We start from the raw sequence: 15,818 nt of genomic DNA, 5'->3' as shown, positions 1-15,818 counted from the left end.
TTCCTACTTTTCGCTACAGTCTCCTGCTGTTGCAATAGCCATATAGATAACAGCATGGCCTGTCAAAAAACCACGGAGTCACCCACGTTAACCATTGGATCAACGTTTTTTTAATCTTTTAGATAAGTGGAACCTTTTTTAATGTCTACTTTTATCCTGGAACCCCTGTTTTTTTTTCTGTATTACGTTTTTAATGCAAGATTCTGTAAATAGGTTATTTGCTTTCAAAATAACAAGAAAGAGCTTAACGTAGTTTAAAATTAAAATAACACAATCTTACAGAGCTTCTGGCAAGGGCCTTGCCGCAGTGGATACACCGGTTCCCGTGAGATCACCGAAGTTAAGCGCTGTTGGGCGTGGCCGGCACTTGGATGGGTGACCGTCCAGCCGCCATGCGCTGTTGCCATTTTTCGGGGTGCACTCAGCCTCGTGATGCCAATTGAGGAGCTACTCGACCGAATAGCAGCGGCTTCGGTCAGGAATACCATCATAACGACCGGGAGAGCGGTGTGCTGACCGAACGCCCCTTCTATCCGCATCCTCAAGTGAGGATAACACGACGGTCGTATGGTCCCGGTAGGCCATTCGTGGCCTGAAGACGGAGTGAGTGTTACAGGACTTCTAAATTTTAATGAGATGAGAGGCACTGGCTCCTTTTCACAGATGTACTTAATACTACGGTTTTGTAGAAAAAGATTGAATTCTCATTACGAGTTTGGGATTAAGTCTGTTCCGGTACTTATTTTTCATCGACACATCTGAGGAGAATCCTCTTTCGCACATATATTCAGTTGTAAATAGTAATAGTATGAACACAGCTCATTCAGTCGTGGTCGAGCGGTTCTAGGCGCTCAGTCCGGAACCACGGGACAGCTACGGTCGCAGGTTCGAATCCTGCCTCGGGCATGGATGTGGGTGATGTCCTTAGGTTAATTAGGTTTAAGTAGTTCTAAGCTCTGGGGGACTGATGGCCAAAAGATGTTAAGTCCCATAGTGCTCAGAGCCATTTGAGCCCATTCAGTCCGCTGAAGATACTCGTCTTTTAAACGCACAAAAATTTCGGTAACGGCTTGAACATAGGTTTTTTTCCAGGAATACATCAGATAACAGTTTCATAAATGTTTCGTATTCTTCCGCTGATGTGATTAAAGGTCATGTATTGACAATGAATGGATTCACAATTCATTTTGATATTCATTTTGATATTAATCTGCTCTTCTCTTTGAAAATACCGATTAAAAGCTTCATTTGAACTTCTCAGATGTTGAATAACTTGTTCCATAAATGTCTCTCTTTTGGCAGCCTTTTCTTCATGTATAAAAAAAGAGGGAAGAAATGAAACTCACTTGAGAGTGCACAAATTATCCACTATTTTATCTCCTTCTTGAAAGCAAGAATTTTTCAGGAGCAATAAACGCATTTACTAATTTAGCTTCAGGATCTAGATAATCAGGCGCCTATACAAAGATAACCAAGATGTTGTCTCGACACTTCGCAAGACAATGACTAGAGTGACACTTATGGCAAAGTCGCGGCACTTCGACGTACTCACGTTGCTGAAAGCCGGAGAGCTTTATATCAACTCAACTCGCCGAGAAAGACAAAAAGTTCATACGCATCTGTGTAGCTAAATTGCATATCTGACATTTTTTCTGATTGCCACATGCTAACCTGGGTCGATTCCCTGTCACAGCACTTCTTTTTCCTTATTTTCTGAGGACTGGAATTGGGTTGATACAGTCTTCTGATGATAATTACGGTATTTGAGAAGAAGCAGCAGTTCTGTGATCGTAAACGCACACTGACGTTCAGAGTGTGATACTGCTGCTCATGTCCTGCTTCTTTGTGGCCACTCGATAAAGCGCTACGCAAAAACCGAAGCAGCAGTAGACTAAATCCATATTGGATGATAGTGTAATAGTGCATGACACCAAAACAGTAGTTTGTTTACGTCACTTATATTTGGGACTCATTCTCGCAGCGCAGTTTTTAAATTAATGATACTTCCAGATCAACATTAATACAGAAAACTTTAGGACAGAATTTGTAAGTAAAAAATCCAACAAGAGAGCTATGATACTGCAGAAGATTTTAACAACTATAATCAGCTAATCGTCCAAACGACACAATCTGTTATTCCTAAAAACGCATCAAAGAAAACCATCATAGAACATGAGGACAGGCTTCCTACAAATATTTTTAATCTAATCAAAAAAAAAAGAAAATTATAAAGACGCATTAAACGACAGCCTAATGAAAGAGCTAAAACGTAATGGAACCGTCTTCACAATCAAATTAATTCAGAGATCCGCCAATTGAGAGCAAACAGATGTGAATGTGAATCACAAGGTCTTGACCTACGCAACCCTACTCTCTTTTGGAATAAATTAAAGAGAACCATGGGAAAACCCGTCACCGAAGACCCGACTTTACAAATCGAAGACCACACCACGTCTGACGGAAGGGAAGAGACTGGCATATTCCGCAATTTAGTTGAAGCAATACACGATCATTCACATGATTCCAAATTTGTCTACAACCACGAAGAAATTATTATTAGGGAACTTCATTCGCTTCTACACAAAAATATCACACGAGCCGATCATCCGCTATTGAAAGAAAGAATATGAGATAGTATCTGCCATACTAAGCTGCAAAAATTCATCTCCTGGAAATGAAGGTATTGGACGATTTCATCTTAAGCTACGTCTGCTGCTGGGACTTTCTCAGACACTAAAACTTGTTTAATACAGTCTTAACTCAAAAAACTGTGTGATCCCAAAGGAAACATGTGCATATTAGAATTATTCCGAGATCTAGAAAGCCCAAAAGAAACAGAAACTCATACAAACCTATCATATTACTCCCAGTAATTGGCAAAACGTTTGAAACAATAATTAACAACAGACTACAACAATTTGCAGAAAACAACAGAATTATGCCACATGAACAATCTGCTTTCAGAAACAGTCGCAGTACCACTGATCGATTATTAGCACGAACTAGCAAAGTAGCAGATGCTTGCAATTTAAGAAATTAGACTTTTGCACTCTTTCTGGGCATCGAACGCGCCTCCGGTAAGGTATGGCATGCAGGATTTGTTCACAGCTTCCCACCGCAAATAGTAAGACTAATAGCTAACCTTACTGGAAATAGAAAAGTACAAGTACGAGTTGGGGATCAAAAATCGTCCTACTTTACACCCAAAGCGGGAGTCTCTCAGGGTGCCGCCATGTCCCCATTGTTATGTATAATATACTCGGCTGACATCCCAAGACCCAGGTGGTGGAATGAGTACATAACCATGTACGGCGATGACACTTCTTATTGGTGTCACGCACCCACAGGCAATGCAATCAATGAACAAGCTGACAGCTACATCAGCAAACTTGAAATATGGCTCAGTAAATGGAGAATCCGACATAATCTAACCAAAAGTCGACTTATCCAATTCATACACAGAAATCTTACTAATCACTAACAACAGGGAACCCACAAACTCAACATTCATCTTTGTTGACAGGAAACTACTCCACAACCAAACGTCAAACATCTTGGAACCCATCTAGATGAACTCTTAAATTGGCAGAAAAACACAACCGAAAATATTACGAAAGCTAAAGCCGACTTAATTTAGTATGTCTCATGAAATACCGAACTCGTGCAGTGGAGCAACGAATTGCCCTTCTTACATACAAAATATTTATTCGAACCATACTCGAATATGGATTTCAAGCATGGATTATGCCATCTAACCAAAATAAAAAAATTGTATCTGCTGACCTGAGGATGCTCCGAATGGCTGGAAATCTGCGCTATCATGTACCAACGAATTTTCTTCACGAAACCCTTAAAACCAAGAACGTACTAGACGGAATAAGATCAGATTCGGATTCAACAGATTACATAACAATGGACTTACAAAATCACTCTTGCAGCACGATCCAAGAACGTTTAATTTTGCGAAATTCAAATATACAGTGCGTCTCTACATTATTCTCGAATTAGTATCGAATTCACTGCAACAGAATCTTCTGTAAAATGAAGAAATCAATGAAGCTGTCAACAGACCAAGAACATCTACAAGAATTTGGGATGACGTAGCAGCTTGATATAGCAAGAACAAAGAACTGAACAAAATTACTTCAATTAACTCCTATAGAACAAGATAATATTATATACATCGACTAGATTTTCAAGTTTTTCATCTTCCACAGAATTAGACGGAAAGATTTCTACATCAACAAAATTCGAAGATCAGAACATAATATCATCAAGACCAGTGAGATAATATGAAGATGTATAAGCCAACAACAGGCAACCAATCTCAGCTGTGCCTTTTTGACCGAAACGTTTTTCCCTCAGCCGTAGGGTAAATACAGGAACTTGGAACGAAGGAAATTTAATGAACAACATATTCACCTTCCTCTCAACCATTCATCCATAACTAATTAAAAATCCTACAAAATTAAATAAGTACCTGTCCTAAATAAGTGTTTGTCACAACAGCACAAACTTCAACTCCTTCAGAGATGGAATGAAAGATTGCAAAAAAAAGGAAAAAAATAGGAAGTCCAGGGGTGGCCAAGAATTCGGACCGCTATCCCTGTTCTGGCACGAGTGCCATAGCGCCTAGTCTGTCTGGCACATTTCGACCACCACCACGCCACGCTGTCTGAGCGCGAAGAGGGGGAAGAATGGAAAATGCGAACTTGCTGCATTTAACTGGCAGTGCATTCGCACTGCGTACGACTTGGTTTTATATTTCACATTTCTAAACAAAACAGATCACAAACGAAACCAGTTTTCAGTATTATTTATTTTTAGTGTACTCAAGACATAACTTTTATCTGGTAGAAACTGTCGGCATGCGGACATACGCAGACAATTTCACAGATTTTCGCACTCAGGTTACCACGTAATCGTGAGTTATTTAGTTTCGTAATCGAAAAAAAGGCCTTTCACACACTTATGTTCATCGAAATATTGTAGCAGTTTTGCAACCTCATTCTTTAGACTTTGGAACTCTGCCTGAGTACAGAAATGTGGACGTACTGGACAATTTTAACATTGAGGAGATTTGTCTTTAAAACGGGAGTTACCTTCCGCATCAGTCAGCTATATCTGCACATGTACTGGGGCCCTTTCAACTGAAACAATCTGCAAAGCAGCTCGAAAACAGATGTAACACTAGCAGTGTCCTTAAAACGTTTAGGAAACTATCCTTGTAATTCTTTCAAGTCGACAATGAATTCTTCAGACCTCACGGTTTCTGTAGCGCCAGTGAACTTAGTGAACTGGACTGCGTTTGTTAGAATGTGTCTCTCCTCCAACGCGATTTCCTTTCCAAATGCACCCCCCTTCAAATCGAAACGAAATGGTTTCTCATCTTGCAGTGTCTAATGTGGTCAGTGTACAGTCAAGACCACTTAAAACCGAGGTGTGCAATTCATTCCGGATATTCTAATTTTCATTCAGGCACTATTTCTCCTTCATAAATTCCACAATAGCGAGTTTTAAATCGAAAAAATCGTTCCAGGCAAGTCCTTTGACTTAATCAACGCACTTTGCAAAAATGTAGGAAGTATCCATTCTCTTCGTTCAGTTCCATCGAGATCTGTTGCAACTGACAGTAGAATAATGTGTGCAACTATAGAAATTTTACCATTCGTACCATCATTACCTTCAAGTGATCCATGCTTGCAACTTTAGCACAAAATGCTTCTTGATACACAGAAGAATGAGTCTCATTTATCGACCGTCGTAATTTTTTACTCTTTCACTGTCAGTTAAATCTTTAAATTCTTTCTGCATGGCACTGTAATATTGTTTCGTAGCAAATTTGCAGTACCTGTCGCTATGTACTGAGAATTATCATTCCACTCTACTGTCTTTCCCATTTATTTTTAACGGGTCGTGACGAAAGATCCGTAGACTGCCTTTCTTTGTGCAAAAAGCCACCGGACTTGTGAAAGTCCTTTGTACCTCGAACAAATAGCGAAGTGTAAATGGCGCTGATACCACGATTCTGTCAAACTGAAGAGAGCTGTGACAACCGAAAAGTGCCACACTGTAATGCTCATTGACAATACCACAAGAATAACCCGTTAACGATGCTGTGAGAACATTCAAGAATCGCGGATACTTAAATTTTGCGTTCTTGATTGCCCCTTTTAAATACAATTTCAATTTCTTCAGCCTCTCAATCTATTTTTGCGCGCTTCCAACTCCTGTGTTGGCATGAAGGATCAGCAACTATATTTTATTATGTATTTAGTTTACTATCACGGGTGTCAATGACTCATTGTTCGCATGTCTACTGTAACAATAGAACAAACATTTTAATGTTACACCGGAATTATTTTACAGGCGCATGATAAAAATGCAGGTATGTCAATAGCCGCTGTAATACATGGTGCTTGAGAACTTTTCATGTATTTTAATGATTAGTATTTATAGTTTGAAGTAAGCAATGTTTCGAAAATAACGGACTTGTTCGAAATTAGTCATCATTAAAGAATATCTATCCAACTGTGACAAGAAACTAAAGAAATAATTTTGTGATGCACTACAGGCTCTCTCAGGTTGCACCACATTGATGTTGATTGTTTATACATTATACATGATCGATTTCGAAATGCACTTTCCATCATCAAATGTATGTGGGACGTCATAAACATGTATATCGATTAAATGAAATGAACTTCGGTATGTTTGACATACCTTTTCACCACGTACGCAAGGAAAGTTATGTGGAAATTTTTTGTTTGACTTGTAGAACGCTCACGATACTCAAACTTGACTGTAGAGTTTACCAACCGAAACTAAGGTTCACAGGGCGTCTCAGAGTAACTACGATACAATTTATTATGTATCTAATCACTTTGTGCTCAGAGTATGCTTTAATTTTCATATCACAACCTGCAGTCCACAGTCCGATTTTACCAGAAAATATTTCACTCGGCAAACGATGTTGTGTAAAGGAACGACTTCGCCTCTCGGTTAACAGTCCAGCTGTCGATCACCTGCTGTTCTGGACCTCTGGAAGCCACGTGAGTGCACTCTGAGTGACGGCCTCTGCCGGGAGAACACGGTGTCCCGTTACTGCACGCAGCGGGGTCCAGCCAAGCCGGATGGGGGAGGGACGTACGCGGTTTCGCAAGTGGTCTGGATGAGCTGGACCTAACGGGTTGCACATTCTCCGAGTGCTTCTGTAGCTAGAAACACAGTCATCTCTCCAGAAGCATGAAAAAACCTTTTCTTCGGTGTATCCGTCTTACGACAGGTATCGACTAGGCGCTCCTCACTTTCCTCTGTTATGTTTCTCTTCCTAAATCTACTGGTAAATTCGCCGTTACTTAAAGATTATCCAGCATCCCAACACGTCATCTCCCTTTCTTCCCTGAAATCTTACCTTCAGTGACTTCGTTGGAGGTAACTCTTTAGCAGTACGCATTATCTCATCGCATCCGAAAACCTGTCAGTGGGAATGGCGTGTGTCCAACTTCTGCCATTATGACGCCTTGAACGCTGCTGGAGACACTTATAATGAAGTGTCTCAATGTCGGCGGAGAAATAATGGCAAATTCTTTGTTAAGAGCCGAAACCACAGAAGGTAGTGGTGTTGGACCCTGGGGTCTAGAGCGAAGTCGGGTCTCTGGACAGGCAGCTCCATTTTAGGAATGTTATTTGTAGTGACTTGGCAAGACAGCCAAGCCACTCGGAGGTAGCCGAAAGGCACGCGTTTAAGCTCACGCAGTCTGGCGTGAGGTCTGGAATAGGTCAGAGAAATAAGACTAGCAAAACAGGAGGTAACTGGTAGAATACTTAACTTTAATCCATAAGTGATGTACATCGGTCTGACGGTACAGGCATCACAAGTTAAATATCTATTGATAATGGCGCCTTGCTAGGTCGTAGCAAATGACGTAGCTGAAGGCTATGCTAACTATCGTCTCGGCAATTGAGAGCGTATTTGTCAGTGAAACTTTCCGTCCGCCCCAGTAGCTGAGTGGTCAGCGTGACGGAATGCCGTCCTCTGGGCCCGGGTTCGATTCCCGGCTGGGTCGGAGATTTTCTCCGCTCAGGGACTGGGTGTTGTGTTGTGTTCATCATCATTTCATCCCCATCCGGCGTGCAGGTCGCCCAATGTGGCGCCGAATGTAATAAGACCTGCGATATGGCGGCCGGACCTGCCCCGCGAGGGGCCTCCCGGCCAATGACGCCAAACGCTCATCATCATCATCAGTGAAACTTTCCAAGCAAAGTCGGCTGTACAACTGGGGCGAGTGCTAGGAAGTCTCTCTAGACCTGCCGTGTGGTGGCGCTCGGTCTGCAATCACTGACAGTGGCGACACGCGGGTCCGACGTATACTAAGGGACCGCGGCCGATTTAAAGGGTACCACCTAGCAAGTGTGGTGTCTGGCAGTGACACCACATTATTGTCCACAAAAATTAAGTCACAGATGCTGCTGTCCGCAGCTCGTGGTCTAGTGGCTAGCATTTCGACCTCTAGATAACGGGGTCCCGGGTTCGATTACCGGCCGGGTTGGAGATTTTCTCTGCCCGGGAATTAAGTGTTTGTGTTGTCCTCATCATTTCATCATCATTCATGTAAGTGGCTAGATTGGACTGTGTACAGATTGGGAATGTGCACGGGCCGCTGACGACCGCGCAGTTGAGCGCCCCACAAACCAATCATCATCATCATCATCATCATCATCACCAAAGATGACAGGGTGCACTGATACAGTCATCGTCTCCGAACTCTTCCCCTACGGTACGCAGTACGCAGTGCTGTAAAATGTGTTCATATCATTCCGCATTTAGCGTTTTCTTAAGCGCAATGAGGCGACAACACCCTAACCACGAGAAACGGCCCCGTACCATAACAACACATCCTCCATATTTCGCCGTTGACACTGCATGTGATGGCAGGTAGAGTTCTCCAGGCATTCGCCGTACCCAGACTCTTACATCAGTTTGCCACAGGAGTTAGCGCGACTCAGCACTCCCAATAACTCGTTCCAGTCATTCCCTTTACGGTGGCGTCGCTCGCTACACCAACTCAAGCGTCGTTTAGCACCGAATACAGAGAATTGTGGCTTATGAGGAGCTGTTCGACTGTTGTGCCGTATTCTTTTTAAATCCACACGCACAGTAAGCGTGCTAGATGGACTATTGATAGCACTTTGGTACTCACGAGGGATTCCTTCCGCTGATTTCATGCACGGTTTTATAACCACCAATAACCACGGTCCCTGTGGGTCTGTACATGAAGTATGTCTGATCTTGGTTTGTCTGTGGTTGTTTCTTCGTGTTTCCACTCCGCAACCACAACATACTTGGGCGGCTTTAGAATGGTTGAAAGGTGTGTGATGTAACTGTTATTCACGTGACATCCAATGAGTAGTTCATTTTCTAAGTCACTGAGCTCCCTTGATCGTTCTGTTGTAACTGCTTGTGTACTAACAATAGCTCCCCCTGCGGTAGCGTTCTCGCTTCCCACGCCCGGGTTCCCGGGTTCGATTCCCGGCGGGGTCAGGGATTTTCTCTGCCTCGTGATGGCTGGGTGTTGTGTGCTGTCCTTAGGTTAGTTAGGTTTAAGTAGTTCTAAGTTCTAGGGGACTGATGACCACCGCTGTTAAGTCCCATAGTGCTCAGAGCCATTTGAACCAATAGCTCCCCCCCCCTCCCACCTTCCCCCCCCCCCCTCGCCGGCCCGTCTCCTTTTATACTGGCAGATCAGCTGCTCATAACATTTAGTGGCCAATTTCGCACTACATACGAGTGTCCCGATACTTTTGATCGAGAGGTTCTAGGCGCTTCAGTCTGGAACCGCAATGATGCTACGGTCGTAGGTTCGAATCTTGCCTCGGGCATGGATGTGTATGATGTTCTTACATTAGTTCGGCTTAAGTAGTTCTAAGTCTAGGGGACTGATGACCTCAGATGTTAAGTCCCATAGTGCTTAGAGCCATTTTGGTGTATGTCCCACCCAAGAAGTTTTCCTCATTCTGATCTTTTCTCTTAGTTTTATTTCGTCTCCTTTTCTTAGAACTACGTCTTCTTTTGTGGATGTCCATTTCTGTTGAGTATTTTTCTTCATGTTTTAAAACTGCTTATGTATTTCCCTTGTTTCTTTTAGACTGACCTCGATTCGTTGCCATAAAATACTGTGTCCAGACAAAACGCTTGGCGAATCTCTTTCTTAATTATAAAGAAATTCTTTTTTTTTCTGTCAACGAAGCTTTAAGCTTTTCAAAAGCTCTTTTTCCATATGCATTCTGCATTTCGTTGACACGACTACCATTTTGTCACCAATCTTCCTAAGTATCTAACCTACCTTGTTCCTACGTTCTTCCTTCCAAGGATATTTAGAGGGAAACTTAATTTTTTCAACATTTACCCTCATTCAATACTATTTTTTGCAACTTCTGCGATCCCCTCCTCTTACATTATGGTTTCTGCTCTCATTCAGCCAAAACTTCCTGATAGTCCGTATAATTAACGGTTTTTGTCCTTTTCCTACTACTATACGCCCTGCTATTTTCTAATATTTCGTCTGTTAGTCTCTAAGTACGAATTTTCAAAAGGTTTGGTGACATATAACACACTCATCTAACTCCTCTTCCATTACTTCCTTTATGTGTTTCTCATCGCAAACTCTTATGAAGAGTTCCTTGCGCATCTCGTGTTCCTTTTTCATTGCTGAATCCGAACCGGTCCTTCCCCATGAGTTCTTCAAGTTTGCGTTCTAGCCCTCTGATTTAAAGTTTACACACGGGCTTTGTAATATGGTATACGAAATTATTTAGCTTGCAACCTTGCATACGACATTAATTAGCTTGCAATCATTGCATTATTGACGTTTTTATGTAGTAAAGAGACTAGAATAGTTTGGTTGGTTAGTCTGCACTTGTTGCATTTCCCAAGGTCTCTAGAGCTTCAAATGACACGTTGTCACGTGCCATTGCTTAATAGCCTTGTCAGTTTCATATCTCAATACCTCTGGTCCACAGTTCATCTGCTTATATTCAATTCATGCTCCAATCTTATAATTAGAAGTGTATTATCCTATGTGTCATACAATTCCTCAGCATCTTTTTCAATATCTTTTCTTCTACCTCCAACATATAATCTTTTTCCATTTTCATTTAGTCATACTGTCATTAAAATGACCATCATCTTCATATTAATCTCCCAGCCTCATCAGGTTACTTACGTGGTTCTCCTGGACCATCATTTGTATAAGGTATGCCACAATAATAATCTACCGACGCAGGTGACAACCGCTAAGTTAACATGGTATATGATGCCTCTAAAACATCTGGACAACACCAGGACAATAAGAGCATAACAGCTTTACCCTTTAGAATACGTTATAGCAATGTATATGTTAGTTGCGACTTGTATTAACTATTCACATTATTATAATATTGTCTTTGTTGTGACGTCTAGAGGTTATATCTCAAGACGTATGTCAGCCAACATGTACTGGTACACAAGGGATCACTACAGTCATGAAGAAATAATCGCCTTCCAAAGAAGGATATCATCCTTACTTGTCTTCGAGAGAGGTAGGCTATATACTGGTGCCGGATTTCACCCTCTCACTTCTCTCATCATCTCCAACACGAATCTGACACATTACTACAGACACACAAACACACACACACACACACACACACACATATATATATATATATATATATATATATATACACCATTACAGGCATCTACACTTAACAGAGACTCTTCCACACACAGATCTAACAGTTCGTTAATGTGCCTGTGGGCGCGGGGGATAGGAAATTAAGTGGGTGATTGGTTCAAATGGCTCTGAGCACTATGGGACTTAACTTCTGAGGTCATCAGTCACCTAGAACTTAGAACTAATTAAGCCTAACTAACCTAAGGACATCACACACATCCATGCCTGAGGCAGGATTTGAACCTGCGACCGTAGCGGTCGCTCGGCTCCAGCCTGTAGCGCCTAGAACCGCACGGCCACTCCGGCCGGCTTAGTGACTGAGCTTGCCCTTCAGTGTCTCCCAGCCATTCATGCCATACGGCTTTAATTTATGATGCCCTTTGTGAAAGGACGAAGTTTGATAACAATTCGCATTTCTTCAATGTGAAAGAATTTTGACACCAGTGAACAACATTTACGTAAACAACAGGGCTTCACTTACAACTGTGGCGCAAGGAGAACGGCAGCAGCAATGATTCGTAAAGATCAGTCGTCATTCTCACAGTTGAGATAAACTATAGACGCACAGACTATGGCCCGTGGACCACATGTTGACAGCCGCTGGTCTGATGGCGGCCCTCCCTTCTCTGTTCGATCTCTTAACTTTTTGTTTTACCCACCTTCTCTTTCTGTTCCACGCGGGAAGAAAAGGTTTGGCCTTTGTAAAACTTAGTTCTTTTAAGAACACATTTTACAGTCCAGATAGGAGAATCTCTTAACTTCGTCTATTTAGTGATCCCCAACTCTGACGTTAAGTTTCTTGCTTTTCTCATTGATTACTTGCAAAGCATGCAAATCTGTATCAAGAAGATATGAAGAGTAAGTTTACATTAGTCATTTGCCGAAAATCGCTAGTAATGTGGTTTACGATATGTTTTGATGTCGATTAAATGTTCCAATGCGTTCCAGTGCGTCTTTCATTACGAATTTTCATACGTTACGTGACTGTTTCTGGGAAAACGGTCGTGTAACAGCCGTTGAACACTGTCACCAACATTGTAACGTCATTGCTGCAAAGGGAGTGTAATGAGATTCAGGAGAGCCTAATCACCTGCTGCCAATTTATGGAAAATGGTTGTAATAAAATACATTTGTTGCTTTCATTCTCGGAATATTTCAGAGATATCTCATGCATTTATTTCACAAACGATAGGCTAAAATGTATGTGACCCATAACAAAATAATAACTCTCTTTGAGTGATCTGTTGTTCTTAAAAGTGTGTTAGTAAGCTATTGAAACACCCTGTATAAATCAGTTTTCTGGGGGTCGTTTGTGGTTAACATTTTTTAACTCGTTTAGGATTACTAGCATCAGGCGATAGATCATACCCGTCCACCCTGTCTCCTGATTGAAGTTTACTAAAGTAGAAACTTAGGAATAAACGAAAGATTTGTTAAGTATCATTCTGAATTTTTCATTGGCACAGATGGAATTTCATGCTAGAATTCTTACCAATTATGGCACTATAAGTTTTACCAATTCTGATGGTGGAAGTAATTTTAAAAGGTATATTGAAGAGTAAATTCGACATTAGATACAAGGCAGTCAGTACTTGGATGTCTAACGATTTCTGTGGAACAAATAATTCAAAACTGAATTCCTTTCTGAATGAGAACAGCACAAGTTCTTCGTAACAGACGAGTCTTCAAAAACACCTCCCTCTCTCCAAAAGAAGAGATGTCTACTTGAATTCCGCTGTTATTGCTGATAACTGCGCTGAAATTCACTATCAAATATATAAAATGAAACAGTACGTGTGGAATGGCGGGGGAGTGGGGGGGGGGGGGGGGGAGGGGGGGGGAGGGAGGAGTTGTTTTTTAATACTGCCAAAGCCATGTTGATCAATGCCTGTATTCTGATACCACACAAACAGACTTGCTCTGTGCAGAAAATAGTCTAAAATATCCTAGAGTTCGCGGCGAAATAACGATAACTCTACAACAACTAGTATACTCTAATTTACCGAACCGTTGTTATCGCGTACCGCTTAAAATTCGCATGCACACAGGGTTTTTTTTTTCAAATAAACCTCTAAATAACTTCACTGACTTTGTTGGAGGTAACTTTTTACCAGGAGACGTTATCTGACCGTATCCGGACGCCTGTCTGCTTTCCAGGATTACTTACTCTGCGCGATAGTTTTAATCCCAGAGTCTTTTATCGTTGTTCACAACTCACGTAACGGTTACACGGCGACAGCCATTGCTCGTTACACACGGCAATAGCATGGCAAGTTACTCTCAAAATTCTAAATTAGAGACTCCTCGATAAAACTGCTACAGCTTTTAACGCATTGTTCCGTTGGTTTAGCGGGTCGTGTGCGCAGCGTACTTCACTCTTTCTCACGCTCGAGTGCCTGCATTTTCAGCGTTCAAACGACCGCTGAGATCAAAACAGGCACAATCGATCTGTAAGCAGCGCTCTTGATACAACTTATGTCATTAAGTAAGGAATTCAGTCATCTAAACAGTCTGAGACGGTTGTGGACATTTTCGTATAAAGCCGTTTATATCGTTTACACGGGGTGGACCATTTTAATCCATAAATGGGAATAACTCGGAATAGAGATGTGATACAGCAAAATGTTTTAGATGAAAGTTTTAGGTGGCAAAGAGGGTCACGAATTGCTAGTAATGGCCGTGACCTTGGAGGTGATTTTCAAAGTGATTCGGAGGTTAGAGAGTTTTTTTTTTCTAATTGTGACCCTAATGTTTGATTTAAGATATGAAAAGAGCGGCAAATTTTACGTATAAAATGATTCATTGTTCAAGGTCATGTACGGCAAGAAAGGAAGGATGAATTGATTGTTAGTGTTGATAACGATCATCCTCCTTTACCTCCTCTGCATTACTGCAGATGACGTGTCACTGAGCACATTTGTCCTGTGCATGTAGTACATGTGAGGCGCCTACTTGTTTCCACTGCACTGTGTGGAATACGAAGGTTCTGTTATAGATCACTAACCTGCTGTCTTGAAGTTGATGCCCCCAGAGCAGAAAACAGCACGCAGGTCGTAGGTTCTGTATCTTGAGGCTGAAATTGACTTTTAGCGAGGTTCTATTCTGAAATAATGTGTCGCTCCTTTGGGATGCCACTCGCGTATTTTAATATAGCCACACGTGAATACTACATGATCTTAATACAACACCTTCTGATGCAGCAAAGCACATGATCAAACACAGTGTTTACGAAAATGCATCTTTACACTATTTGTGGCACGTGTCTGTGCCTCATGACTACCGGAGTGAATCTTTGAATACTGAATACTGGCAAGCACATCCTGCCACAGACAACATGACTGTACACCTCGATTGCCTAATCCAGAGTGACGAAAAGGAACTTAAATAAAAATTGGAAACACATCCTACGACAGACAACACGTTTGTTCTTCTCGACTGCCTAATCCAGAATGAGGAACAGCCCGGAACACTTCGCGCGCCATACCAGAAAAGGCGTGACCCGAACGCTTCCGAAGTGCTTCGTCTGCAATTTCGTCCGTCTTTTGTTTTTGATTTAAATTGTTTTTAATAATTCTAAAATGACTGATTGATTGCTGTTGAGAGATATTTATATTAAAAAGTGAAGTCATTCCAATGAGTAATTTAACTAATAGTAATAACTATACTTTAACGTATTGGCGCCCTTGCTCCGAACAAAGCAGCCAATCACAGAGCAGTAGCATTATGCAGGCGGTCTTTCTCACGGGAATGGTACCGAATCTAACATCTGTCACAGGTACCTCACACCACATTTCGTCATCTATATACTTCTTACATCTCCACTGCTCTGGAAACAGCTTCTTGGAGCCTAATATGATGGCTGACTAAGCCAGAAATATTATACATGGCAAGGTTCAACTAAGGTCAAATAAGCAAGTATGTTTTCAGTTTTAGTGGAGGTTAACTTGGAATACAGGAGGGATACAGAAAAATACAATGTTAGGTACAAACTGGAAGGAGCGTAAGGGGTCACGTATCATTACTAACAATCGTGATCTTAAATCTAATTATCGATGATCATTCGAAGACTGAGTTTTGTTTCATGAAAATCTCTATTTGTGAGGT

Source organism: Schistocerca serialis, chromosome 5 (assembly GCF_023864345.2).
Source record: "Schistocerca serialis cubense isolate TAMUIC-IGC-003099 chromosome 5, iqSchSeri2.2, whole genome shotgun sequence".
In the NCBI taxonomy this organism is placed as follows: Eukaryota; Metazoa; Arthropoda; class Insecta; order Orthoptera; family Acrididae; genus Schistocerca; species Schistocerca serialis.
Note: the sequence above shows the minus strand (reverse complement) of the source record.